Source organism: Scyliorhinus canicula, chromosome 11, assembly GCF_902713615.1.
Source record: "Scyliorhinus canicula chromosome 11, sScyCan1.1, whole genome shotgun sequence".
Taxonomy (NCBI): domain Eukaryota; kingdom Metazoa; phylum Chordata; class Chondrichthyes; order Carcharhiniformes; family Scyliorhinidae; genus Scyliorhinus; species Scyliorhinus canicula.
This window is the reverse complement of record NC_052156.1, coordinates 158,514,298-158,538,596: the sequence shown is the minus strand read 5'-3', so window position 1 is coordinate 158,538,596 and position 24,299 is coordinate 158,514,298. Positions and strand designations below refer to the sequence as shown.

At 48.1% G+C, this 24,299-nt stretch overlaps 1 protein-coding gene across 18 annotated transcripts in view; it reads left to right on the top strand.

Annotated features, from left to right (window-relative positions):
* celf2 (cugbp, Elav-like family member 2) overlaps positions 1–24,299 on the top strand; it is a 925,307-nt gene that overhangs the window by 579,389 nt on the left and 321,619 nt on the right. The window contains exon 1 of one of the 18 annotated variants that reach the window (XM_038811869.1): positions 19,282–19,472. The exons of the other annotated variants lie outside the window; for them this stretch is intronic. The gene's annotated coding sequence lies outside the window, so the exon portion shown is untranslated. Of the gene's footprint in view, positions 1–19,281; positions 19,473–24,299 lie in introns of those variants that run through there. 18 annotated transcript variants of the gene reach the window in all.

The following is a 24,299-nucleotide window of genomic DNA, read 5'->3' as shown; positions in this document are numbered from 1 at the left end:
ACGGCGGCGGGCAAATCGGCGCCAACCACTCCGGTGCATATTTGGGGGCTAGGTGGACACCGGAGGGGTTGCCACCACTCCAGCCGGCGCCAAAGGGCCGGCGTGATCTCGCAGATATGTGGAACGGCCGGCGTATTTTGGCGCATGCGCAGAGTGGGGGGGGGGTCCTCTTCTCCGCGCCGCCCCCCGGGCAGTACGGCGGAGACCTACAGGGGCCGGCGCGGAAGAAAGAAGTGCCCCCACGGAAGAAGCCCACCCGCAGATCGGTGGGCCCCGATCGCGGGCCAGGCCAGTGGGGGCCCCCCAGAGTCGGATTCCCCCGCCCCACTCCGAGGACCGCCCACGCATACTCACCTGCCAGGTCCCGCCAGTGCGTGAGTTGAATGATGCACGCTGGCGGGACTGGCCAAAAATGGGCGGCCACTCGGCCGATGTAGAATTGCCGCTGCCAGTGGCCCCCAACCGGCGTGGCAGGAATCCTGGCGCCGCCCGAAAGACGGGCCGGAGAATACGGCAGCCGGCGTCAGAGTGGTGGGCCGGGATTCGTGCCGCCCCCCCGGAATCCCGCCCAGGGCGAAATGAAATTAAATGAAAATCGCTTATTGTCACAAGTAGGCTTCAATGAAGTTACTGTGAAAAGCCCCTAGTCGCCACATTCCGGCGCCTGTTTGGGGAGGCTAGTACGGGAATTGAAGGCTGGCGAGCCTTGGTCTGCTTTAAAAGTCAGCTCTTTAGCCCAGTGTGCTAAACCAGCCCCTGACTGCAGCATTGGGTGTGGTACTGAACTGTCCATGTCAGGTTCTTTCTCTGACCTGTGCTCATTCATCTGATCTCAAACAACACGGGCAGGTGGGCAGCAGGGTAGCACAGTGGTTAGCACAATTGCTTCACAGCTTCAGTGTCCCAGGTTCAATTCCCGGCTTGGGTCACTGTCTGTGCGGAGTCTGCACGTTTTCCCCATGTGTGCGTGGGTTTCCTCCGGGTGCTCCGGGTTCCTCCCACAATCCAAGGATGTGCAGGTTAGGTGGATTGGCCATGATAAATTGCCCTTGGTGTCCAAAATTGCCCTTAGTATTTGGGTGGGGTTACTGGGTTATGGGGATAGGGTGGAGGTGTGGGCTTGCATGAGGTGCTCTTTCCAAGAGGCGGTGCAGACTCGATGGGCCAAATGGCCTCCTTCTGCACTGTAAATTCTATGATTCTAACCAAGGATTTACATGATGGAACTTCAGTTGGCTTCGAGGCCAGAGTCCAGGAAATGTTTGGCCAAAGTTTCAGTCCCAGTTGTGTTTCTTTTACTTCATTTACGGGATGTGGCCATCTCTGGTTCGGCCACCATTTATTGCCCATCCCTAGTTGTTCTTCAGAAAGTGGTGGTGGACTGCCTTCTTGAGCTGCAGTCGCTGAAGCTGGTCGGGCCTAGGACACTAACCTGAGGAACTCCTGCAGTGATGCCCTGGAGCTGAGATGATTGACCTCCAACCACCACAACCATCTTCCTTTGTGCCAGTGGTGAGGTCCCCCCCCCCAAAGTTCCCATTGACTCCAGCTTTGCTAGGGCTCCTTGATGCCATACTCAGTCAAATGCTGTCTTGATGTCAAGGGCAGTCACTCTCGCCTCACCCCTGGCATTCAGCTCTTTGTCCATGTTTGAACCAAGACTGTAATGAGGTCAGGAGCTGAGTGATCCTGGCGGAACCCAAACTGAGCATCCGTGAGCAGGTTATTGCTGAGCAAGTGCCTCTTGATAGCACTGTTGATGACAGCAACTGGAACCTGTGGGTGTACATGGAGACTGTGTAGGTATGGCCTTGGCTGTGATGCAACCGTTTAATCAGAGGATCCTATCTGCTGTATAGATCCTTGCATGGAGTGTCCAATTAGGCAAAAACTAGATTGATTTCAGTCACTGTTGAACCTCACATCTGTGTAGTCAGCACACAAAGGAAGAACGCCCAAAACGGGGGCAAGAATACAACTATCGTCATTGGTTTATTGAGAACCAAGTGATTTCCATAATCCATTGCCTCTGTGGTTACCACAAGAGCTTCCCTTCATTCCTCAGTACAGGATTGGATTGGATTTGTTTATTGTCACATGTACCGAGGTACAGTGAAAAGTATTTTTCTGCAAGCAGCTCAATAGATCATTCAGTACATGGAAGAAAAGGGAATTAAACAAAATTCAAGAAAATACAAGAAAATACATGAGAATACATAATAGGGCAACACAAGATATACAATGTAACTACATAAGCATTGGCATCGGATGAAGCATACAGGGTGTAGAGTTAATGAGGTCAGTCAATAAGAGGGTCATTTAGGCATCTGCTGACAGTGGGGAAGAAGCTGTTTTTGAGTCTGTTCGTACGTGTTCTCAGACTTCTGTATCTCCTGCCCGATGGAAGAAGTTGGAAGAGTGAGTAAGCCGGGTGGGAGGGATCCTTGATTATGCTGCCCGCTTTCCCCTGGCAGCGGGAGGTGTAGATGGAGTCCATGGATAGGAGGCAGGTTCGTGTGATGGACTGGGCGGTATTCACAACTCTCTGAAGTTCCTTGCGGTCCTGGGCCGAGCAGTTGCCATACCAGGCTGTGACGCAGCCCGATAGGATGCTTTCTATAGTGCATCTGTAAAAGTTGGTAAGGGTTACTGTGGACATGCCGAATTTCCTTAGTTTCCTGAGGAAGTATAGGCGCTGTTGTGCTTTCTTGGTGATAGTGTCGACGTGAGTGGACCAGGACAGATTTTTGGTGATGTGCACCCCTAGGAATTTGAAACTGCTCACCATCTCCACCTCGGCCCCGTTGATGCTGACAGGGGTGTGTACAGTACTTTGCTTCCTGAAGTCGAAGGATGTGTTCTCCCACTCACTAAAGGTGTGACATCCAGTCATCTCACTTTAGAAATGCAGCTGTAAGTAGAGGGGAAATTCTGAAATGCTAAACTATAGGACATTTTTTTGTTTTGGGAAGCTGCATGTTCTTGAATCTCTCGTTGCCCTCTGTCCCTCTCATTCAGTCAGCAGACAGGAGCTATTTATAACCTCCATGCTCTCAGAATCTGAATTTTATCGATAACACATGTCACCTGTAATGCTTTACTTTTTGATACAGCTGTACTAAAGATGCATGATGCCAGAAACATGTTAACTGCCATTTAGGTTATTAACCAACCATTTAAAACTGTTACTGAGACGCATTAAATCATATAAGAGCAATTGACAAATTAGCGCATTGTGACCAGAAGACCGCCCACATCAAATGTGTGCCATTAACTGATGACTTTCAGGGTTGAACATTGGAGATGTGAAGAAGGACGAATATTCTATATTCTGAGGTTTTGCATCATCATGAATGGTAATCACGGATTATTCCTGCAGGACTTCGACCAGAATATTTGATCGCTGGAAGAAAAACTTTAACTTGACTTGACTGCTAATGACTTCTAGAGGTGGTCAACACGTAATAAATGATAGATTCTCTGCCCTGTTATTCCTCAACAGAATAGACTGTACATGATCTACTGTAATTCTGTGTGACGTTTTAAATATGTTAGGAAAATTGGATTATACATATAGTGGGCAAATTGGAGGTTAAAAGATAAAAGGGTTAGAATGCGGTTGTTTTAAAAATAATTCTGTTCTGCTGGACCTGGGTGGTTTTAGCAGCCAGTAGGTGAAATTGGCAAAGGAATGTGTTGTTCAGTCTGGGCTAATGCATGGTGGTTTGTCTGGAAAAGTCCCTGGGGAGTAAATGTGCTTTACAGCCTGCAGAAATGAGTTGTTTTTCAGCTTTCGAGAGATATGGTCATTGCTGGATGGAGCCAAGGAAGGCACAGAGACATTTTGAAATCATTGGAGAGGGAGCTGGTGGAGAAATTTTGGAGAGAGGAGTTACCTTCTGGATCTGCCTGTGTCCACAATTCACCAATAGTAATAGAGATTGAGAGCTGTATGTTTCTTGTTGTTTAATGGAAAATTTGAGTAGCAGTGTTTAAGATGTAAATTGTAAGCTGTTCTTTTTTGGTGTGAAGTTAAAAGTGTAATATTGTAGTTATAATAAAGTTTCGAGGGCAGCACGGTGGCGCAGTGGTTAGCATTGCGGCCTCACGACGCCGAGGTCCCAGGTTCGATCCCGGCTCTGGGTCACTGTCCGTGTGGAGTTGGCACATTCTCCCCGGGTTTGTGTGGGTTTCGCCCCCACAACCCAAAGATGTGCAGGGTAGGTAGATTGGCCACGGTAAATTGCCACTTAATTGGAAAAATGAATTGGGTACTCTAAATTTATTAAAAAATATATATAAAGTTTTGTTTTTAAAAGTAACCAAGCCCGATTTCTTCATGCCATCACTCCTGGAGTGAATCATTCTTTCCGCACAGTCTTTCAAATAAACTGAACTATTGGGGTTTTGGTCCAGTATCCCAACCATTGTTGTGGTCTGGTCTGGGATTGTAAAACCTGTGTAAAGCGTAAACTGTATATGGTCTGCTCTGACACTGGATGGTAGAGCACAGTACATTACTCGCACCATGAAACAGTCGACAGTCTATGGCATTTGAAATTAACAAGTTTTAAACAGCATTATCTGTTGCAGTGGCACAGCGAATATCTTAACAAAGCCATAATTATTAGTCACCGAAATGTCTCCATTGCTGGATGTGCTTAGACAGAAATGGTAGCACAGCGGTTAGCACTGTTGCTTCGCAGCGCCAGGGACCCGGGCTCGATTCCCGTCTTGGGTCACTGCCAAGTCCCGAAAGACGTGCTTGTTAGGAGGATTGGACATTCTGAATTCTCCCTCAGTGTACCCAAACAGGCGTCGGAATGTGGCGTCAAGGGGATTTTCACAGTAACTTCATTGCAGTATTAATGTAAGCCTACTTGTGGTGACACTAATAAAGATTCTTATTTTTATTATTATGAAACCAGGCTATTTATTTTATAATGAACTTTGCCCTAGATGCATTGACATAGGAAGCACATAGCATTGGGAATTGCAAACTAAATCTAGATGTAATACCCACACAGAAACATGGCGAATGCATCTTACTTTACAATTTACTGTCCAGTTCCCGTTGATTTCCCCTGCCAGTGGATCTTTCACTCATGTTGTCCTCCACAAACAGATCCATGAAGAGATTTAATTCAAATATTTAGCATCATTAAGTGACACATTTCATTTCACAGAAGCGGGGGTAAGTTTGGAGTGTTGACAGTGCACAGAATATGTGTGCTGCAGAACTTGCAGAACTTAACTCGGTTTTAAAAAAGTGAGGCACATGTTTTCTGAAGTCTATTGTCGAGATAGTTGAGGATGGGCAGGAGTGGACGATGCGGCAGGAGGCTGAATCGTGTTTACCCGGCTTCCGTCAGCATTTCCATGGTTTCTGACTGGAAGCAAGAGTCGGCATTTAGTATATAAAATGACCCAGAAACTACAGCAAGGAAACGTACAGCTCAGCAAAGTCTATTCATCCTGCTCACGAGCCGTGGTTCTAATTCCATGTATTCCCCGGTTTCCAAATTTCTTCAATCCCCTTTTCTTTCAGCCACTATTAGCTTATTCTTAAATGTTTGTTTTTTAATATAAATTTAGAGTACCCAATTAATTTTTTCCAATTAAAGAACAATTTTCCGTGGCCAATCCACCTACCCTGCAGATCTTTTGTGTTGTGGGGGCGAAACCCACACAAACCCTGGGAGAATGTGTAAACTCCACATGGACGGTGACCCAGAGCCGGGATCGAACCTGGGACCTCGGCACCATGAGGCAGCAGCACTGACCCACTGCGCCACCCAGTGCTGCCCTGCCTCTTCTGAAATGTTGACATGATCTCTTCAAATGCTAACTCCAGTAACGCATCCTACAACTGCAACATTTACAGAAAAATAAAAGTTTCTCTTGCTCTCAGTCCTAAATCTCTTACATAGGACTCTTTATTGTGGACCATTTAAACGTTGGAAACGTCTTGTTTCTATTGATCACATTCCTTCATAATTTTAAACACATCCGGGGCATCAAGGTAGCACAATGGTCAGCACTGTTGCTTCACAGCTCCAGGGTCCCAGGCTTGATTCCCCGCCTGGTCACTCTGTGCGGAGTCTGCACGTTCTCCCCGTGTCTGCGTGGGTTTCCTCCGGGTGCTCCGGTTTCCTCCCACAAGTCCCGAAAGACGTGCGGTTAGGTAATTTGGACATTCAGAATTCTCCCTCTGTGTACCTGAACAGGCGCCGGAATGTGGCGACTAGGGGATTTTCACAGTAAAGTCATTGCAGTGTTAATGTAAGCCTACTTGTGACAATAAAGATTATTATAAATTACCAACTAACCTCCTCTCTGTTCCAACAGCCCAATGTTTTGAGTCTTTGATTTATATTTGCGTTTTCTTATAGCGGGCATCGTCCCAGTGAATCTGCATTCGAGCTGCCTACAGCCTCAACAACATTCCTGCAGTGCGTATACCGTATTCCACTTGTGTACAGATTCAACATTACATTCCGATTTGTACATACCAACCTCTTGCTGTAAAACCCAATTTAAAGTTCATTGATTTGCCCACCTGACGTCCTGCTGTTAATGTCGAAGAATTTTAAAATTGATGTGTTGTTGGAGAGCCAGAGCCAGTCTGGGTCCATGAGCACAGGGGTGTATCTCAGGGTTTTTCATGGGGTGCAAGTGTTGCTGGCAAGGCCAGCATTTATTGGCCACTCCTTGAGAAGGTTGAGTTGAGCCACCTTTTTGACCCCCCACAACAGATTATATCATCAGAGGAAGAGGGAAGTACAGAGTTGGTCACATCATTGAGTCCGGCAATAATGGGGGGGGGGGGGGGGGGGGGGGATTCAGCAGAAGGTATTTTTACAATGGGTTATTGTTCATGTTTGGGGACAGCAACGTTTGTGTAGCAGTCACCCTGTCCTTTGTACTCAACTTTGAAAGCTGGTTCCTCCAGGTGTGAAAGACAAACACCGCTCACCCTGCACAGTACAAAAGGTCCAGATCTCTCAAAATGCATCGTACATATTTATATTTATTCCTGTCAAACAAGTGACCTTAATCCAGCAGCAGAGCCATAGGCTAGGAATTGCACCTGGATCATCCCTGCGTTCACAGCTACGTCAGAACTGCTATTGCTACTTTGGTTTCTTTTTTTTTTTTGCACACATTTTGCCATCTTGGGTTTTTAGTTCAGATGCCCACTTGTTTAAACAGGGTAATGTTTGTAAATAAAAAAGGGAAAGTGAAGAGAGGGATAGTACAGACAGTTTATATTCAGTCTTAGCCGTACTGCTGCAGAAAATCAGGCCATCCAGCGAATTCTGGTTTGTCAACTCTCTGAAAGAGTTACACACTCTGGGGGGGGGGGCAAAATCCTGCTGACGCTGCTCCTGGAGACACCACGTCCCAAAATTGTGCACTGTGGATTCCTGCTGACGGGCAGCTCATTGCAGACCAGGGGGCCACACCCAAAAGGGAAAAATATCACACTAGGGTTTATATAGAGCGGTTCGCAGCCTTAAGATGCCCCATAGTGCCTTGCGGGCCAACTTTGTTGTCTAGGCACAGATGAAATGTAGGAAGCGCTGCAGCACAGCAGGATCCCACAAAGAGTGCTGTGGCATGTTGAGGAAGAGCAGAGGAAGTCTCTCCCCTGCTCAACCTGGCCAATATTTATCCCTCAATCAGGATCACTTAAAAAGAAAACAGATTGTCTGGGCGTTTACTTAATTATTGTTTGTCGGATCTCGCTGTGCATGAATTGACTGCCATGTTTCCACTCCATTGACTCTAAAGCACCTGGGATGCCCTGAGATATTGAAAGGCACTCTATAAATGCAAGTGATTATGTTGTAACTTATTCCGATTATCTATGTTGTACAAAAGGGCAAGAGGAAGTCGGACAGAAAGTCCATCGTAGCGGGTTGGGGGGGGGGGGGGGGGGGGGGTGTCTGTGTCTGGAAGTAATGAGAGCAAATCGTGGCCAAGGCAGACTGGACTGATTATTATTTGACTATTTTGTTTTCCACTGCGCTTTTAAAACACAGGTCCACCAGTGAGCGAGTCGGGATTAACTTTAATTGTTCGCCACTGGTTCGCAAATCTTGTGAAGGTTTTTGCAGGACTCTGGTCTCTTGAGGCATGTTATTAAAAGTCACAACGGGAACACTTAATTTCAATTCACTTCCAGTTATCGGTTTTGGTTGTGAATAAGGAAAAAAACATCTTCTGCTAATTGGAGCAGGCCCCGAATCATTTTTAAATGACTAATATGCTCACTGTACCTCAGCCATTTGGCAAGGCCATCTTGTGCCTTAAAACCATCAGTTGACCTACAAAGCAGCTGCTACAAATTATAATCAGTGCTGTAGGGCCAGGCTCATCACTGTAATGTCCCCCTCCCATAAACACACTCCCCACCCACAAAGCTTTGTTTTGACTTTAAAATGCCATTTCTGACTTTGTAGCTAATGGTGTCTGAATTGCTGGCTTTCCCGTGGTTGAAAGCCACTGTGTTCTCGTGGGCTGAATGGTTGTAACTGGGGTAGAGACGTTCCATGATCTCCTGGCATGACTTTGGCAGAAACCTCGAAAGAACTTGCATTTTTATAGCGCCCTTTGTGACCTCAGCCTGTTTCAAGGTAATTGATAGTCAGTTATCTGTTTCTATAATGTCACAGCCTGTTATTCTATAAAGCAGTAAATACGGCAGCGAATTCGGGAAATGAAATGAAAATTGCTTATTGTCACAAGTAGGCTTCAAATTAAGTTACTGTGTGTGGTAGTCACCACTGTTGTATTGTTGTATGGTATATAAGGTGTATTACGGTAAGGTCCCTGTACTACAGGTACAGGGGTAGATCCCTACCTGCTGGCTCCACAAAGTAGGCGGAGTATAAATATGTGTGCTCACCGAGCTGCAGCCATTTTGGCAGCATCTGCTGGAGGCTACACATCTCTGCGTAATAAAGCCTCGATTACACTCAACTCTCGTCTCGTCATAATTGATAGTGCATCAATTTATTACCCAGAGATTTTACAGTAATGGATCTCCGCATCAAGCCTGATCACCTGCAGCTGCACCCTCAAGCAGATAACGCCAAGTCGGCCTTCGCATATTGGCTCGCTTGCTTCGAAGCATACATCAGATCTGCGATCTATCACCAGAGACTGCCAGGTCTGCGCGGAGTGCAAACCGCACTTCTACCAGCCAGACCGAGCACACCTGATGAAGTCCTCCCGCCCCTTTGAACGCCTTAGCGTAGATTTCAAAGGGTCCCTCCCCTCCACCGACCGAAACACGTACTTTCTTAACGTGGTCGACGAATACTCCAGATTCCCCTTCGTTGTCCCAGGCCCCGATATGACGTCTGCCACCTTTATCAAAGCCCTCAACACCATCTTCACTCTGTTCGGTTTCCCGCCTACGTCCACAGTGACGTGGATCCTCATTTATGAGCTGCGTCAGTACCTGCTCAGCAGGGGCATCACCTCGAGCAGGACGATCAGCTGCAACCCCTGGGGAAACGGGCAGGTGGAGAGGGAGAATGGGACGGTCTGGAAGGCCGTCCAGCTGGCCCTACGGTCCAGAAATCTCCCGGCCTCCCGCTGGCAGGAGGTCCTCCCCGACGCCCTTCACTCCATTCGGTCGCTCCTTTGCACTGTGACTAACAAAACTCCCCATGAACGTCTCTTTGCCTTCCCCAGGAAGTCTACCTCGGGGTTTCACTCCCAACGTGGCAGGCAGCTCCAGGACCTGTTCTCCTCCGTAAGCACGTGTGGCTCCACAAGGCGGACCCATTGGTTGAGAGGGTACAGCTACTTCACGCGAACCCGCAGTACGGCCGCCAAGACACAGTCTCCCTCAGGGACCTGGCGCCAGCTGGGTCCCCCCCCCCCCTCCCTGGTGCCGCCCCCACTCCCCCAGCGCACCCACCATAGATCTCGCTCCAAGACGATCCGTCCTCCCCTTAGTCCAACCCGGGGATGAAGATGAGGTCGCCACGCTCCCGGAGTCACCGACGCCCGGACCTGCATCGCCAACGGGACTGCGCCGCTCGCAATGACGGATCAAGGCGCACGATCGTCTGAATTTGTAAACTTTCCTTAAAATGTTAAACATCTGCACGTTAATAGCCTTCCACCACCCCCACTGGACTCTTTTTTTTAACAGGGGGTGAATGTGGCAGTCACCACTGTTGTATTGTATATATCGTATACAAGGTGTATTACGGTAAGGCACCTGTACTACAGGGACGGGGGTAGATCCCTGCCTGCTGGCTCCGCCCAGTAGGCGGAGTATAAATGTGTGGGCTCTCCGAGCTGCAGCCATTTCGGCAGCAGCTGCAGGAGGCTCCACATCTCTGCGTAATAAAGCCTCGATTACACTCTACTCTCGTCTTGTCATAATTGATAGTGTATCACTGTGAAAAGCCCCTAGTCGCCACATTCCGCCGCCTGTTCAGGGAGGCTGGTACAGGAATTGAACCATGCTACTGGCCTGCTCTGCTTGGTCTGCTTTAAAAGCCAGCGATTTAGCCCAGTGTGCTAACCAGCCCCTTGGAGCAGCACGGTGTCACAGATCATCTCTTTCTGCTGTTGGTGGAAGGATAGATATTGGCCAGGAAATCAGGGAGAATTCCCTGCTCCTCTTCAGTAGTCCCACCGGATCTTCTCCAGCCTTCTGAGAGGTTTGATGTCTCTTCAGAAATACAGTATCTCTGATAGTGTAGGATTGCCCCAATGCTACACAGGGGACCTGCTATAGAATAGAACAGCACAGCACAGAACAGGCCCTTCGGCCCTCGATGTTGTGCCGAGTATTGATCACCCTACTCAAACCCACGTAGCCACCCGATACCCGTAACCCAACAAACCCCCCCCCCGTACTTTTTTAGGACACTACGGGCAATTTAGCATGGCCAATCCACCTAACCCGCACATCTTTGAACTGTGGGAGGAAACCGGAGCACCCGGAGGAAACCCACGCACACATGGGGAGGACGTGCAGACTCCGCACAGACAGTGACCCAGCTGGGAATCGAACCTGGGACCCTGGAGCTGTGAAGCATTTATGCTAACCACCATGCTACCATGCTGCCCTAAATAAATTTAGAGTACCCAATTATTTTTTCCAATTAAGGGGCAATTTAGCGTGGCCAATCCACCTATCCTACACATCTTTGGGTTGTGGGGGTGAAACCCACGCAGACACGGGGAGAATGTGTAAACTCCACACGGACAGTGACCCAGAGCCGGGATCGAACCTGGGACCTCAGGGCCATGAGGCAGCAGTGTTACCACGGCGCCACCCTGCTGCCCTGCTATAATGCGGAACTCAATATAATGGGGGTCCAAGATCCCAAAATCTTTGTTCAGTTTCATCCTTGTATTGATCATTGCCACGCGCCATTTAGTTAAGTATTTTTACAGTATATTTTCTAAATGGGGAAATGCTTAGGGATTGAGAAGCACAAAAGGACTTGGGAGTTCTTGTTCACGATTCACTTAAAATTAACGTGCAGGTAGAGTCGGCAGTTAAGAAGGCAAATGCAATGTTACCTTTCATGTCAAGAGGGCTAGAATACCAGGTACTTCTGAGGCAGTATGAAGCTCTGGTCAGACCCCATTTGGAGTATTGTGAGCAGTTTTGGGCCCCATATCTAAGGAATGATGTGCTGGGCCTTGGAGAGTGGGCCAGCGGAGGTTCGCAAGAATGATCCCTGGAATGAAGAGCTTGTCGTATGAGGAACGGTTGAGGACTCTGGGTCTGTACTCGTTGGAGCTTAGAAGGATGAGGGGGGATCTTATTCAAACTTGCAGGATACCGCGTGGCCTGGATAGAGTGGTCTTAGAGAGGATGCTTCTACTTGTATGAAAAACTAGAACCAGAGGACACCATCTCAAACTAAAGGGACAATCCTTTAAAACTGATGAGGTGGAATTTCTTCAGCCAGGGGGTGGTGAATCTGTGGAACTCTTTGCCCCAGAAGGCTGTGGAGGCCAAATCAATGAGGGTCTTTAAGTCAGAGATAGAGAGGCAGCACGGTGGTGCCGTGGTTAGCACTGCTGCCTCACGGCTCGGAGGTCCCGGGTTCGATCCTATCTCTGGGTCACTGTCCGTATGGAGTTTGCACATTCTCCCCGTGTTTGCGTGGGTTTCGTCCCCACAACCCAAAGGTGGATTGGCCACACTAAATTGCCCCTCAATTGGCAAAATGAATTGGGTACTCTAAATTTAAAAAAAAGACAGAGATAGATAGGTTCCTGATTAATAAGGGGGTCAGGGGTTATGGGGAAAAGGCAGGAGAATGGGGATGAGAAAATATCAGCCATAATTGAATGGCAGAGCAGACTCATGGGCCAAGTGGCCTAATTCTGCTCCTGTGCCTTATGGATGCAGCAAATGGTTTGAAATATGTTTGAGTCTCCTGGTTTGAGGAGCATATGAGTCAACCCTAAAATGAACGCCATTTTGCAGGTTTCTGCAATGTTTGTGTTTAACAATTGTCACAAACCAGAAGAAAACCACATCAAAACAAAAGTTTTCTCTTATTTAAAATTCTATCTCCTTCTGATGTTTGTCAGATGGTCCTTTCCCTCATATTCTTTACTGTAAAGACTAAGTTAAAATGTTTGTGAGGCTGACAAGCTACGTAATCATGGCAGCCTGTTCAATACACTCACACCCCAGGAGATTTTTGTATTTTATAGGGGGAATACATCAACTGGGTAGAGAAACGAACGTTACAGAGCTGCTGAATCCAAGGCTTGGGATTCTAATGCTCCCTGCACCTCAACCCAAAGTAATGACCCGTGTCTTCAGAATCTAATTCAGGATAAACACAACTCTGCAACGTTATAATGCACAGTCTCGAGATATGGTCCCTATGGACCTGTTCTAGTAGTACCTCAGTTTCAGCCTGGATTAAGTGTTCAAATTTTCAGAAGGGGATTAGAACCCACAGCCTTCAGGCTAAAAGGTGAGCGTGGTATCCCTGCCACATTTACTTTGCTATATCCGCCTGTCCTCCAATGTAGTAAATTTGGAAGAACTCCCATTCCACTCGTTAATCTCGTCAAAGCCACCTTATCTTGTTTTTGTTTCAGTGGCCTGTGCAACAGATGCCATATGTAAAGGCAATAATGGTAAAACGAAGGAGTCTAGGGATTGGGGAACAGTATGGGGTGTTGGTCTACTTAACCGTTCAGGCTTTAGAAGCACAGGAGCAGTGATAGATCATTCAGCCTATCGAGCCTGTTCTGCCACTTAATCAGATCCTGGCTCATCTGTACCTCGGCTCCCATTGACTTGCTCCAGGTTCCCTGATAACACCACTGTGTGAGCCAATAAATTGGAGGCAGGACTGGGTTTATGATTGGAAAGACCTACAGAAAAATAGTGGGCGGGATTCTCCAGTCCGCCAGCCACGTTTTCTGGCAGGGCATGCCCCTTCCGGCAGCAGTATTCTACGCTCCCGCCCCCAGCCAATAAGGGGAGTCACCCCAATGGAGCTCCCCAAAGGGTCCTCATTGGCAGTGCCCCTTGGCACTGCCCATAGGGCCGGAGGCAACGCCAGGGTGCTGCCGAGGAGGTCCCTCTTTCCCCCGCTGCCCTGTGCGCCCCCGGTGCGTTCCCTTCACCTGGTTCCCAATTTTAAAAAGCTACAGTAGACCTCAATGACGGGAGGGAATTCTAAATGTGAGTGGGGGGGGGGGGGGGGGGGGGGGGGGGATACAGCGGGCAGGCCCATTAATTATATCTAAATGTATTTAACTGAGGTTCCCAACCTTCCTGGACAAGGATCCTCATTATGTCACTGGGGGCTTGGGGAGAATCACAAAACGGATCTCGCCAACATGATTCTTGTTTTCCAAGTCTTGCGATATTTTGTGCCCACGTCAACGTTTGTGCTCATGGCGAACGTGGGTGCAAATTGGCGACTCATGTTGCCGTGGGGCTGAAGTCACATATAGTCCAAAGTGGGGAAGGAGGACAGATTTCCTTTCGAAAGGGGCAATAGTGAATCAGATGGGTTTAATATGACAGCCCAATCGCTTTATGCACTACCCTGAGCCTTGTGGAATGGGTGGACAGGTGGCAGAGGAGGTTCAATGTGGAGAAATATGAACTGATTCATTTTGGTAGGAAGAACATGGGAGACAATATAAAATAACGGACATAATTCTAAAAAGGTGCAGGAGCAGAGGGACCTGTGTGCATATGTGCAGAAGTCATTGAAGGTGGCAGGACAGATCGAGAGAGCAGTTAATAAAGCAGATAGTATCCAAGGATTTATTAATAGGAGCACAGAGTACTCGGGCCAGGAGGTTACATGAGAACATAAGAACTAGGAGCAGGAGTAGGCCATCTGGCCCCTCGAGCCTGCTCCGCCATTCAATGATCATGGTTGATCTTTTGTGGACTCAGCTCCACTTTCCGGCCCGAACACCATAACCCCTAATCCCTTTATTCTTCAAAAAACTATCTATCTTTACCTTAAAAACATTTAATGAAGGAGCCACAACTGCTTCACTGGGCAAGGAATTCCATAGATTCACAACCCTTTGGGTGAAGAAGTTCCTCCTAAACTCAGTTCTAAATCTACTTCCCCTTATTTTGAGGCTATGTCCCCTAGTTCTGCTTTCACCCGCCAGTGGAAACAACCTGCCCGCATCTATCCTACTTATTCCCTTCATAATTTTCAATGTTTCTATAAGATCCCCTCTTATCCTTCTAAATTCCAACGAGTACAGTCCCAGTCTACTCAACCTCTCCTCGTAATCCAACCCCTTCAGCTCTGGGATTAACCTAGTGAATCTCCTCTGCACACCCTCCAGTGCCAGTACGTCCTTTCTCAAGTAAGGAGACCAAAACTGAACACAATACTCCAGGTGTGGCCTCACTAACACCTTATACAATTGCAACATAACCTCGCTAGTCTTAAACTCCATCCCTCTAGCAATGAAGGACAAAATTCCATTTGCCTTCTTAATTACCTGTTGCACCTGTAAACCAACTTTCTGTGACTCATGCACTAGCACACCCAGGTCTCTCTGCACAGCAGCATGCTTTAATATTTTATTGTTTAAATAATAATCCCGTTTGCTGTTATTCCTACCAAAATGGATAACCTCACATTTGTCAACATTGTATTCCATCTGCCAGACCCTAGCCCATTCACTTAACCTATCCAAATCCCTCTGCAGACTTCCAGTATCCTCTGCATTTTTCGCTTTACCACTCATCTTAGTGTCATCTGCAAACTTGGACACATTGCCCTTGGTCCCCAACTCCAAATCATCTATGTAAATTGTGAACAATTGTGGGCCCAACACGGATCCCTGAGGGACACCACTAGCTACTGATTGCCAACCAGAGAAACACCCATTAATCCCCACTCTTTGATTTCTGTTACGTTGAACTAAGACACTGGTTCGGCCTTAACTGGAACGTTGTGTTTAGTTCTGGTCGCCGCACTTTAGCAAGGATGCGAAGATCTGGGAGAGATTGCAGAAAAGATTCACAAGGATGAGGAACTTCAGTCATGAAGATATCGTGAGGGGTCTGGATAGGGAATATAGGAAGGAACTGTTTCCACTCATCAAAGGCTTGAGGGCGAGAGGGCTGAAGAAGCAAGATTGACAGGAGGGAAGCCTTTTTTTCACACAGCGAGTGGTTAAGGTCTGGAATGCACTCTCTGAGTGTGTGCTGGAGGCAGGGTCAACTGAAGCAGATAGAAGGGAATTAGATAGTTAACTGAAAAGGAAGTAAGTGCCGGGTGAGGGGGTAAAGTGGAAGAATGGTACGAAGTGAGTTGCTCATTCTGAGAGCCGATGGGCCGAATGGCCTCCTGGGCTGTAAGGTTCTGTGTTTAGTATGTTCACTGTGTCCTGTGGCATCCCTGTTTACATGTGACAAATGACAGTGAAATAAAGGCTCGTGTAGATCTACCACGGGAAGGAAACCCAATGTTCCACATTCAAGTGAACTTTGAAATCAGTGGGAGGACCTCAGAGTAAAATCACAAGGATTTGAGTTGAGTTCCCTGTTTTACAATTTTTTGCCAAATAATTGGAACACCTCAGGTCCAACTTCGATCTCTATCAGCCTTTGTCCCAATGAATCAAACTACAGCATGATGGTTTCAGCTGGGGGCTGCACATGCGAGCCACACAACCCTTTTCTGGTTTTTGGAAGCAGTTCGGTTCCAAATCATCTGCACACTGGGACGGAATCCAAATTTCTCCAGAGGCTCTTGGGAATTTGGTAACCAAGTAAATGTACCGTGCTCGGCCCATTTCACACTAAGCAGAGGCTGGGGGTCAATGCTGGGCAAATGGTTTTGTACCAAGGCGATGGAGTTGGTCCAGTGATGGATCCTCAGATCCGTGCTGTTAATTAAAGGCCCATTGTCAGAATAGTTCAGGGCTGAGGTTTTGTGTAAATTTAGAAGATTTGGAACTGAATGACCCCATTTGATGTTGGCAATCTTTCCACCCTTCCTCCACAGTGGGTTGGCATCCTTTGTCGATAGCAGATGCTATGGATGTGCATGCCAAATTGTCAGCACTGTTTGACGGGGGATATAAATCATTCCCACCTTAGTTTGGGTCATAATGCAGGCGAGGCCTGTAAATCTGGGAGCTGGGAAAGAATTCTCGGATCGCGAACTGGGAGAGTGATGGTTTTCAGCCGGCGTCTCTTTTCAAAGGCACGGTCCATCTCGCGTGTGCAAATTAAGTCAAATCCGTCAACCTCGGCCCCTCCAAGTGCCCAGCTGCCATGGCGAATCAGTGCACAGTGTCGTGAAGTGGGAATGTTGCCCAAAAGCTGGGAAATGAAGCTTCCCAACAAAGCTGTTGAGTTTAAAAGGCCTCAGAGCTCCCAGCCATGATTCCTTGAAAGAATCATTCACCATTTTGTGCGACTTGTCTTTTTCCTGACCAGACAAAATTGTTGGTTTCTTTCACACTCCCAAGTAACTTGTTGTTTGCAGTTTAACAAGAGGGAACAAATCAAAGGAATAAAGCATGCATTTAGCTTGGATAAAGAGCTAGTCATGTACAGCGAAGAAAAGCCGCAGCAGGCCAAGAAAAGAATCAGCTGCACGGAAATGAAAGCTAATAAAGACAGAAGATGGAAGGATAAACAAACTAAGTGTTGCTCAGAAATTAGGATGCGTTACAATCTCGGTAGAGACCAGTAACTTTTAAAAAGAAATTTGAACTCCCAGTTATTCACTAAAATAAATATAGCACAAGGTTTCAGGTTTTAAGCAAAATTAAACCATTACTCCAACAGTTAAAACCCCAAATTACTTTCCTTTCTATTTGTATTTCCAGCCAAACATTCCATGATACTTTACAGGGTATTGAGGGTTAATTCACTTCACTAGGGGTCAATCCGAGACATTCCAGAACTCACGCAGATAAAAACAAAAAACAAAAAAAAAAATCTATTTTCAATCTATCCCCACAGCAATATGGCACACCTGAGATGTACCAGAGAGAGTTTGAAATCAATGAATTTTACCTTCAATACATCCTTTTGGTCCTGGGACCCAGGCAAATCATTAATTTCTCAAATGTGAACGACTGTAATCTTACCAGATTCACTGGCTCCATTACGAAGCAAAGAGACACTGTTGTTAGGGCAGCAAGTGGCGCAGTGGTTAGCATTGGGACTAGGGTGCTGAGGTCCCAGGTTCAATCCTGGCTCTGGGTCACTCTCCGTGTGGGGTTTGCACATTCTCCCCGTGCCTGCGTGGGTTTCAGCCCACAATCCAAATCTGTGCAGGGTAGATGGATTGGCCACGCTAAATTGACCCTTAATTGGAAAAAAATAATTGGGTACTCTAAATTTTTTTTAAAAAAGAGAATCTGGGGCGGGATTCTCCCATTCCCGGCGGGGCGGGGGAGTCCCGGCGGGACGGAGTGGCGTGAACCACTCCGGCGTCGGCCTGCCCCAAAGGTGCGTAATCCAGCTGGGGCGGATGAGACTCCACCGGCCGGCGTGGGTCCGCGCATGCGCAGGAGCATCAGCGGTTGCTGACATCATCTTCGCCCATGCGCGCAGGGGTTTCACCTACGCGTCGGCTATCGCGGACGCTGACACGTCCGACGCGTAGGAAAAGAGTGCCCCCACGGCACAGGCCCGCCCACAGATCGGTGGGCCCCGATCGGTGGGCCAGGCCCCCCCCCCCCCCCCCCCCCCTCCCGGGGCCAGATCACCCCGCACTACCCCCCCAGGACCCCGGAGCCCGCCCACGTGGACCGGTAAGGGACCTAGTCTAATTTACGCCGGCGGGACTGGCAAAGAACCAGCGGGACTTCAGCCCATCGTGGGTCGGAGAATTAATGAGAGGGCCGCTGCAAGTGGCCGCTGACCGACACGGCGTGATTCCCAACGCCACCGAATCTCCGGTGCTGGAGAATTCGGCGGCCGGCGGGGCCGGGATTCACGCCGCCCCCCCCGGCGATTCTCCGAACTGGAGAATCCCGCCCCTGTTGTTCACACCTTTCATTCTGGCTCTGCATAAGTAAATTTCAACTGTTCTTTTAATTGTAATTATCTTGGCGGGTGTCTACCAGTTTCTCAAGCCCACAATTTTCTTTTTATCTTGCATTTAAAAATTCAATTCCCAAAACTGGAAGTTATATTCCTTAAACACGCGGTATCATAAAAATAGATATATATATTTTTTTTTCCAATAAAGTTGTAAAAGTAGGATGGCCAATCTATCTACCCTGTACATTTTTGGGTTGTGGGGGAGAGACCCACGCAGACATGGGGAGAATGTGCAAACTCCACACGGACAGTGACCCGGGGCTAGGGTCAAATCTGGGTCCTCGGTGCCGTGAGGCAGTAGTGCTAGCCACTGTGCCACCCTGAAATTAAATATTTGTAATGCATACTTTTTTTAGGATTTTGTCTGAGCATGACTGGGAGGTAACTGGTCCAGAGAAGCTGGTAAGTGGGATTCTGTGGCTCTCGGAAGGATGATCAGAGGGAGGTGGACATTTTACTGGCATTAGCTGATGACGGTCCAGGAGACTGCTTTCCATTCCTTGAAATGGGAAATTGGAAGGGGATCTTTGCGGCAAGTTTGATTTTCTTTGTGTCTAATAAGGCCGCTGAAAACGGATTGGTGACTGATTTTGGCGCTCACCAGCTTAATTTTACATGCAAGGGGTTGGTTTTCACTTTCTCCTGGCGTGAACAGGAAGTGTAACTTCTCCATCGCAAGTACCGGTGAGTTGATGACGTCAATCGTACGACTCTGCAGCTGTGTGGCTGAGATACAGACTTCTCCTCCGTTTCTGAAATCTGTGAACACACCCAACCCCCTCAGCCAGGGCCTAGCACAGACTCTTGCCTATTCCTAACCTGCTGGTGGCCAGGGAATTCGGCCCAATTGCTAGTTTCAGACAAAGAGCAGACAGCCATTCTAAAGTCACAACGTGCATTGTCGGTAAGTGTCTCTTACATTTTGCTGCTGTGTCAGTGAGGGAGCTGCTAAATGGCTGCTTGTGCGTTGTAGGTGCAGGAACTTGTTCTTTCGTGGTTTTAAGGATCAGTGCGGTTTTATTCTGGATTCCGTTCATTTTCAAATTGGTCACCGCTTTCCTTTCTCTTGAAATGTGTTTCCCATGTTCTTAGTTAGATTTAGGGCTCTGCACCAACTGCCCATCTAGGGCTGCGAGGCCTTTCTTCTAGGCCTCTTCATCCTGTCTGTACAACAACACAGATATGAGTTGACTTCCCTTTAGTTTAGTGCCGCCAGATGCAACTTGTTTGCTGTTATTTCCTGCCGACAAAAAAAAAAGCCTTTTCTGTTACGGTTCATTGGGTAAATCGCCACGTGCTGTGGTGGTGGGCTCTGCAGGCCCGGAAGTTTCCGGCTTTGGATTTCTGGCCTGTGCTGATTTCGTTTACCTCCGTCGCTGTGAAGCCACAATGGATGTGGGGCTCCCACACCTTAAAATGAACGGGAAGATCGACCAAGACAATCAACACATGGTGTGACATCCCCTCCCCCAACCCACCCCCCTCACCCCCAACATGGGCGGCACGGTAGCACAGTGGTTAGCACAGTTGCTTCACAGCGCCAGGGTCCCAGTTTCGATTCCCGGCTTGGGTCATTGTCTGTGCAGAGTCTGCACGTTCTCCCCCCCCCCCCGTGTCTGCGTGGGTTTCCTCCAGGTGCTCCGGTTTCCTCTAGCCTACTTGTGACGATTATAAAGATTATTATAGATGTTGTATGACCCGACAATTAACCTCTGAACGGGTTACACCCTCTCCGATCATGCATGCGAAAGGAGATTCTGGAGGGCGGCTGACCATTTGGGGATTTTGGCCGACAATAGGAACCCCCAACATTCAGGAAAGGAGGTGGGAGAAGGGCACCAATGAGCCTACCTCCAGAGGAATCAAGTTGATGGATATTACTGTGTGTGTGAAGAGGGTAACAATGTGGCAATACCTATTGTTACTGTTCAGCAAATAAAAAAAAAAGCGAAATTCAGTTGAGAGAATTCTATAAGAGCCCTCTGAGATATTTGAGCGTTATTGAAACAAATCATGTAGAATCATAGAGGACAAACGGTCAGATTTTACCTTGTTCCACCGGGAGTAATTCAAACCACCCGATGAATCAAACCGTTGTTAAGAATCAGAACAAATGTTGGAGAGTTCAGTCTGAGTGCTTGTTTTTCTAAGAAGCTGCAGAAGGAAGGACAGGTGTTGGACCTTTAATTCCCCCTCCTGGCCCCACCACACCACTTAGCAGACATCCCAGGACCATCTTGTTATGTCGCCCTCTCCATATTTCAGTTCTTTACCTTGTTAGATTTTTGCTTGATTGTTAACGTGTAAGCAAGGCCCAGTGCAAATGGAAGGAGCAGCAATTTTGACTTTATCTTTCCCAATATGGTTGATTCCTCCCGTGAGCCTGGACTGGGGGAGCAATGGATAGGGTTATAGCCAGTGGCTGTGGGCCAACACTATTCAGTCTTTGCAACTGGATGACGAACGACAATGGGCAAATTCCATTGTGGATGCAGCTTGATGCTGGGTTGTCTTGCATGGAATTTACAGAATCGAAACAGGACATGTGGACCAGCTGGTCCTTGCTGGTGTTTATAGTCTACGTGTGCCTCCTTCCAAACTACTTCATCTCACCCTCCCCTTATTAGTTTACTCTTCTATTTATTTTTCCCTCGTGCACTTATCTCACTGCCCCTGAAATGCATCCATATTCAGGGTCTGGCTCCAGATTGTCAGAGCTGGAGGTGTGAGTACCCACTCTGTTGAGTTCCTGATCTGATGTGGGAAGGTGGAGACTGTATCATCTCCATTCAGGAAGAGGGAAAACCAGAGAACACCCTGTACTATGGAGCTGCGGGTTGACCAGTGCCCGGGTGCTGATGGACTTCATACAAGGGTATTAAACGGAGTGGCGAATGAGATCATTGATGACTTGGTTTTAAATGACCAAAATTCTTGAGATTTGGTGAAGATCCCACTTGATTGGAAGATAGCAAATGTAGCACCACGGGCAGGATTCTCCCCTACCCGGCGGGGCGGAGGTTCCCGGCGCCGAGGATTGGCGTGAACCACTCCAGCGTCTAGCCGCCCCAAAGTTGCGGAATCCTGCACTCCGTCAGGGGCTACTCCGGCGCTGGAGTGGTTTGCGTTGCGCCGGCCGGCGGGGAAGGGGCTTGGCGCCATGCCAACCGGCGCCGAAGAGTCTCCGCCGGCCGGCAAGAGTTGCTACATGCGCAGGAGCGCCAGCATGTGCTGACGTCATCCCAGCGCATGCGTGGGGGGGTTCATCTCCGCGTCGGCCATGGCAGAGGACCACACCGGCCAACGCGGAGGAATAGCGTGCCCTTACGGCACAGGCCCACCCGCGGATCGGTGGGCCCCGATCGCGTGCCAGGCCACCTTGGGGGCAGCCCCTGGGGCCAGATCCCCCGCCCCCTCCGAGTACCACGGAGGCCGCCCGCGCCACCAGGTCCCATCGGTAAGGACCTACTCTGATTTATGCCGGCGAGACCGGCAATAAATGGGCGGCCAGTTGGCCCATCGCTGTGGGGGGGGGGGGGGGGGGGGGGGCACTGCCAGCGGCCGGGGATTTGGCGGGGCAGGAATTGGAGAATTCGGCAGCCGGTGGGGACGAGATTCACGCACCCCCCCACCGATTCTCCGGCCTGGCCGGGGGGGGGGGGGGGGGGGGGGGTCGGAAAATCCCACCCCATTATTCACAGTGGGAGGGAGTCAGACAGGCCAGTTAGCTTAACATCTGTCAAAGGGAAAATGTTGGAAGATGTTCTGGCAGGGCATTTAGAAGCATTTACAGTAATCAGGCAGAGTCAAGATAGTTTTGTGAAAGGGAAATAAGGTTTTAACCAATCTATTGGAGAGCTTTGAGGAAGGAACATGTGCTGTGGATAAAGAGGAACTGGTGAATGTACTGTACTTAAATTTCCAGAGGGCATTTGACAAAGTGCCAAATCAAAGGATATTGCGGAAAATAAAAGTTCATTGTATGGGATAGAGGATTGGCTGGCTGACGGGAAGCAGACATTAGACATAATTTTTTTTTTCAGGTTGGCCAAAAGTAATGAGTGGTGTGTCATAGGGATTAGTTCTGCAGCCCCAACTGTTTACAATTTATGACTTGGTTGGGATGGTTGCCAAATTTGCTGATGACACAATTATAGGTTGGAAAGTAAGATGGGAAGAGGAAATTAGGAGGCTACAAATTGGCACAGATAGGTTGAGTGAATGGGCAAAGATCTTGAAAGTGGAGTATAATGTGGGGAAACGTGAAATTGTCCATTTTGGCAGTAAGAATAAAAAAGAAGTTTATTATCCAAATGGTGAAAGATTGCAGGACACTGAGATGCAGAGGGATTTGGGTTCACTAATGCATGAGTCACAAAAGTCTAGTCAACAGGTACAGCAAGTGACTGAATGCTAATAGAATGTTATCATTTATTGCGAGGGGGAGTTGAATACAAAAGTAGGGAGGTTATGCTTCAGTTGCACAGGGTATTGGTGTGACAACATCTGTAGTATTGTGGACAGTATTGGTCTCTTTATTAAAGGAAGGATGTAAATGCGTTGGAAGCAGCAGAGAGCAGGTTTGCCAGACTAATGCCTAGAATAGACGGGTTGTCTTATGCAGAAAGGTTGGACAGGCTAGACTTGCATCCACTGGCGTTTAGAAGAGTAAGAGACGCCTTGATTGACACACAAAAAATTCTGAGGGTATTGACAGGGTGGATGTGGTGAGGATGTTTACTCTTGTCCGAGAATCTAGAACTAGATGTCACTGTTTAAAAATAAGCAGTCGCTCATTTAAAACTGAGGTGTGGTGACATTATTTCACTTAGGGGGGTCATGAGTCTTTGGAACTCTCTTCCTGAAAAGGTGGTGGAAGCAGAGTCTTTGAAAATTTTGAAGGCAGAAGTGGATATATTCTTTGTCATAGAATTTACAGTGCAGAAGGAGGACATTTGTCCCATCGAGTCTGCACCGGCTCTTGGAAAAAGCACCCTACCTAAGCCCACACCTCCATCCTGTCGCCGTAACCCAGTAACTCCACCTAACCTTTTATGGACACTAAGGGAAATTTAGCATGGCCAATCCACCTAACCAGCCCATCTTTGGACTGTGGGAGGAAACCGAAGCACCCAGAGGAAACCCACGCAGGCAACATGCAAAACATGCAAACTCCACACAGACAGTGACCCAAGCCGAGAATTGAATCTGGGACCCTGGAGCTGTGAAGCAACTGTGCTAACTACTGTGCTACTGTGCTGCCCTTGGTAAGCAAAGAAGCGATAGGTTATCGGGGGGCGATGCTTTGCAGATTTGAGGTTGCTATCAGATCAGCCGTGACCTTATTAAATGGTGGAGCAGGCTCGAAGGGTTACTCCTGCTCCTGTTCATATATTCCTACAGATTAGCTCCTGCCTGCCTTCCTGTGGGGGCATTGGCAGAAGCCTGGATATCAGGCTGCCCCACCCTGCACGGCCACCAACAAATTCAGCAACATCTAAGTTTTAAAAAAGAGACGCAGGGAAACCAAACAAAAAAATAGATGGTTCAGCCAATACAGGGCGAAATTGCCATTTGTAAATCAAGCAGAGGTCTTGGTTTAATTCTACACCTGTACTAAGTTAGCTAACCTCAGTCTGAGTGGCACTGGAGGAGCCATAGTTTGTTATAACGTCCTTTGGTTAGGAGGGTGAAAATAACAGCTAACGTTCTCAGCCTGGATCACCATCCT